The 5,564-nt window shown below is 38.2% G+C and overlaps 1 protein-coding gene across 4 annotated transcripts in view; it reads left to right on the forward strand.

Annotated features, from left to right (window-relative positions):
• SLC1A3 (solute carrier family 1 member 3) overlaps positions 1 to 5,564 on the forward strand; it is a 74,546-nt gene that overhangs the window by 13,904 nt on the left and 55,078 nt on the right. The gene's annotated exons all lie outside the window — the stretch shown is intronic.

A 5,564-nucleotide genomic window follows, 5' to 3' on the forward strand; every position in this document is an offset into this window, starting at 1 on the left:
TGTGGCCTCTCCCGTTGCAGAGCACAGGCTCCGGACGCGCAGGCTCAGCGGCCATGGCTCACGGGCCCAGCCGCTCCGCGGCATGTGGGATCCTCCCGGACCGGGGCACGAACCCGTGTCCCCTGCATCGGCAGGCGGACTCTCAACCACTGCGCCACCAGGGAAGCCCCAGAAAAAGTATTTTTTAAAAATGCATCTTTGTTTGTAGCATTCAACAAGGACAGTTAATTTTGATCACCGTAAACATTTTTGTTAAGATATTTCCTAGATTCTAGAAATCTTGTTAAAATACCAAAATAAGAATACTATGAGATTGTTGGCTGAGAACGAGCAATTTTGATATTGTTCATGACAGCTATGTATTACATAATGTCACCAAGATGCCAACTTTGCAAAGTTTGCTTCGGATCTAACAAATCCTGTTGGGAAGTTCTGGTTTTTATGGTTATTTTTGCAGAGTAATCAATAATAAAGGATCTGTTCTTTTGCACTAAAGATCTGGTAGCCATAAAAGTTTTTATTAGTTCTGGGAATATCAATCAATGTGCTTAAATAAGTGCCCACTAATGGCACTCAGCTCTGCAGAGGCAGTGAGTTGCTTTACTGAAGGGAAGCAGGCTTCCCTTCACCCTTCTCCCTGTAACTGGTTGAAAAGGCAGAGCGGAGAGGGCTCTGAGAAGTCTGTGCATCAGGCTGTGAGAACTTGTTTTCAGGGAAGACTCTTTTCGTTGCTGGGCTCTGTAATCAGAAACCTGCATTGCTTACCCAGAAAAGCCATCTTTGCATATGCAGAGCATCTCCTCTTGACTTGATGCTGAGAGCTGGCTGACCTCAGCACACTGGCCTCACCTCTAACGCTGCCTGTCCCAGCAGAAAGCTGAAGAAAAAAATGGCTTTTATTTATTCATTTAACAAATGAACTGAAAAAAAGCTAGATGTGGACTTCATTAAGTAAAATCAACAAAATCTTTCCTCAACTTAAGCTCTGTATTTAGTTGACCTAATTCAAAAGAGAATGAAAATGTAGATAAAATGTTGTGTCCTAACTTAGGCTCTCTAAATTCGTACCATGTCTACTGAAAGGCCATGAGTACAGCATAGTGGGTGAGGGTCTGGGCCCTGGAGCTGGGTATGAAGCCCACCTCAGCCACTCAGCTGACTTTGAGAAGAGCTTGACCCCTCTCTGCGCTGACTATGGCTCCAACCTATACAGGTTTGTGGTTTTGGCAGTTTAGCTACTCTGTCAGTGACGGGTTCTCCATCTGTGAGATATGGGTAGTACCAGTCCTGGCTTCCATGGCATCTGTGCTTGTGAGAACTTGACATCTTGCATGTGCCGAAGACTGTTAGCTGTTGTCATTAAGCATGAGAACCCAAAGCATGTTTTCATTTAATGTCTTTCCCACCTTTGTTACTGATGGTTTCCAAGGATTAAAATGTGTGCACTGGAGGGAAAAGGCAGGCTACTTTAATTAATAAATTCTATATACATTTAGTTAAATCATTCCATGAAAAGGGACTTGGTGTAACCATTTTAAACAGTGACTTGATACTAATAACCATACTGTGGGATCCTCAAAAAGTAAGAGGACCTGTGGAAGGTTCCGAAGGTGCCTCTGGGACATCTCTAGCAGATCCAAGGTTAGTACCCAAGTGCTTCTACAATTTGGGGGGTTAGAGATGTTGAAGACCCAGAGGCCAGGTGCATTTGAGAACTGTCTTCAAGCAAGCTAGTAGAAAGGGCACTGGCTTTTGTTTGGAAGCCCCCGGGTCAACCACTTACTAGCTCTGTAGCCTTGAGCAAGTTAACTAACTCCTGAGCATCAGCATATTCATCTTTAAAATAGATATGATAATACCTACCTCATAAAGTTGTGATGAGGATCACACCACCATTAACACATAGTACGAGCTCAATAAAAATGGCCCTTCCCCACATAAGCTTTCCACATAAGAGTAGAAATGGCTCACTTGATAAACCCAGAGACAGTAAATAGACCAAAGCACAGTCAGGGACAAAACTGATTCAAAGTGTATTTGCAATGTGCTATCACTCTAAACAACTCCTCTCTTCAAAGCACTTGACTTGAAACTATCCCTTATAAATAAATGATGTCATCTTTCTGCAGTTCCTACTATAAAAAAGAGCTTTTAGAAAATGTGGTTTCCGTATTGGAGACGGTAAAGAAACAGAGACATTCTAGGGAAGATGCCAGGACTACACTTCCAAGCAAGACCAGCTTGACTGGAAGGAGACAGATGAAAAATTTCACCACCTCTTGAGACTTTGCCTCCTTGACTGTCTTTCTGTTGCTCTGTGTCATTAGTAGAGCAGCTATGTTACCAAGTTTTTCTGAATTATAATTTAAATGGGTATTTCTGGACTAGGCAGGATCCTACCCACCCTTGAAAATATTGTTGTACATGAGTAAATACATTTCTAAAACTGTATTTAGAAAGGGTCTTGTAAAACCAAGCTTGTTCTTAAATTGTTATTTGAAGAATATCTAAAATTCCTACTAGCTTGGTATGGTCAAATTCCAGAAGACCAAAATGAGTTTCTTGGGCTTACTGTGCATATTTTTTGTCATAATTGAATGACAAACGTTTAAATGCATGTAAATAAAAGTCACAAAACATAACCAATGCCAGTGAAAATACATTTGATTGGAAGTAAACTTTATAATATTTATTTTATTCCTTGCATACTTATTATAAGATAAAGCACAGATTTTAGTAACTTGACCTTTATATGAACAAGTAGGAAAGAACCAGATATAACCAGAGCTTTTTATAATTCCTATGTGCTGTTAATACTGTTGTATTGAATAATGCACACTGAAAATGGAAATTAAATACCTTACCCCAAACAGAGTTCCAGGGAGATTAAAGATTTAAGATTTTAAAACCAAGCAAACTATCAAAAAAGGAAAAGTGTATTAAAGATTTCTCAAACTTGGGAGGGTGAGGGAAATTAAAGTTTATAACTCTTGAAGAAATCACTTAATTAAAAAGATGTGTAGACATTATTTGTAGAACACCTGTATATTTTAAGTAATAATATATGGCAAGCAAATTAGAAAAAAACTATAGCAAATATAATTTTAAACATAGGCAAAGGGTAATTATCTCTATTATATGAAGAATCTATACCAGATATACACACACATACGTAAACTCTTAAACTATCAGGGTTTAGTAAATGACTGGTGAAAATACAATTAGGAGGAATGGTCAACATCATTAGATATTAAGTAAATCCAAAAGGAAACAAATATACAGACTATTTACTCATTCAAAAATTCTGCTTCTTTTAACAAGTTTTTATGATAATATTCCATTCCTAGAAGTATGGGAAATAAAGCCTTCTCATTCACTAATGGGGTATTAAAACTGCTGGGCCAATCCATTGGGAAAGCAATTTGATAGCATGAATTGAGGTAGTCGTATGCTTTATTTTTTTTCTTCCAGTTTTATTGAGGTGTAATTGACATACAGCACTGTATAAGTGTAAGATGTATGGCATGGGAATTCCCTGGCAGCCCAGTGGTTAGGACTCAGAGCTTTCACTGCTGAGGGCCCGGGTTCAATCCCTGGTCTGGGAACAAAGATCCCGCAAGTCTTGCAGCTCGGCCAAAAAACAAAAAACAACACACACACACACACACACACACACACACACACACACACACACACAAAAAGATGTAATGCATAATGATTTGACTTGCATACATCATGAAATGATCATCACAAAAAGTTTAGTGAAAGTCCATCGACCAGGGATTGAACCCATGCCCCCTGCAGTGGAAACACAGAGTCCTAACCACTGGACCACCAGGGAATTCCCAACAATTTTCATATACAACGTACAGCAGTGTTAATTTGTCATGTTGTCCATTACATCCCTAGTACTTATTTGTCTTATAACTGGAAGTTTATACCTTTTGACTGCCTTATCCAATTCCTTTCCCCACACACACCCCCTCTTGTAACCACAATTCTGATCTCTATGAGTTTGTTTGTTTGTTTTTGAAGTATAATTGACCTACAACACTATGTTAGTTCCTGGTGTACGACATAGTGATTCCATGTCTCTATACATTTCCAAATGATCTTCATGATAAGTCTAGTTACCATTTGTCATTCTACAAAGATATTACATAATTATTGACTATATTCCCCACACTGTACATTTCATACCCATGACTCATTTATTCTCTAACTGCAAGTTTATACCTCTTAATCTCTCTCACCTATTTCTCTCCTCCCCGCAGCTGGTAACCAGATTCTTTAATGCACTGGTTCCCTTTCCCTGAACTACACTAAAGAAAATATTCCTAGGTAAAAACCAGCCTTCATATATTCATAATGGTGTTTTTCATAAAAGTAAAAACTGCGAAACAACCAAGTGTTCAACAACAAAAATGGTACTGAGTAAATTTTGATACAATCACTGGATCTGCAATCATGAGGCTTAAAAGTGATGTTTATGGTGACTATATATGGAAAAGTATAGTCTGCGTGATCTCTGTGTATTTAACTCTGTAAGAGAACATTCTTGAAAGAAGCTCAGGGAAGCACTAACAGTAGTTGTCTTTGCTCTACTGAAGAGACAGGAAGTATGAAAAGTAGTCAAGAATGTGAGATCTGAGACCAAACTGCCTGGCTTTAAATCCCAGCTCTGCCACTTGAATGGACGGCTATTTGACTTTGATAAGGAAGAGCTGTTGAAATTGGGCATGTTTTAACTTCACTATGATTAGATTTCTCCATCAGTAAATTGGTGGTAAATTAGTACCTATGTCCTGGGAGTTTTGTGAGGATTAAATATATTGATACTAATACAGGTAAAGCACTAACAACCATTCCTGGCAAACAGAAAGAGCTCAGTCAGTATCAGCTATTTGCTATTTAAATGGTAAAACCAATAAAGGCAGGCTTTTGCTTCCTCTTTTCTACATTTCCCAAATCAACTTTTCTCTCCCGAACATATTACTGTTACATTGGGAAAAAGCAATAAATATTTTTCTGAAGGTCTTGAAAACAGGGTCAGCTGGATTTTCTAGTCATGTAGATTCAACTCGTAACTGGGATATCACGGTATGTAATCAAAGAATGGATATTTCATGTTGTTGGAATCCAAGAATTGAAATTGGAGTTGCAGTAGCAATTGAAATGAACTTTGTGTCTCATTTCATAAGAAGTTAGGATGGTTCAGTTTCCTTAAAGGACTGCTTGCTTCCTTTGGAAAAACTTGTTGTCTACACAGTATTCTCTCTCCTCCCCCAACCTCTAGCCTCTAGACTACTCAGTACTTCTCTATAACTCACATGGTTTAGTAAAATTTTTGAAAATATTTACAATAATGGAATAAGCAAATTTGGGGGGGCAAAGAAAGTTTATTAGGGAAAGGGGAGGAGTAAATTATTCAGTACGTTTGTTAATTTCTGAACATTTCCAAAGGTACCAAGCATAATTTTATTTACCTATAGAGTTATCATTTAAATACTTTTTAAAGTTCCAGGAGCAGAGTCAAATTAAGGGGAAAATTACTTCCTCTTTCC

The sequence above is a fragment of the Lipotes vexillifer genome, unplaced genomic scaffold (assembly GCF_000442215.2).
Source record: "Lipotes vexillifer unplaced genomic scaffold, Lipotes_vexillifer_v1.1 scaffold715, whole genome shotgun sequence".
NCBI lineage: Eukaryota > Metazoa > Chordata > Mammalia > Artiodactyla > Lipotidae > Lipotes > Lipotes vexillifer.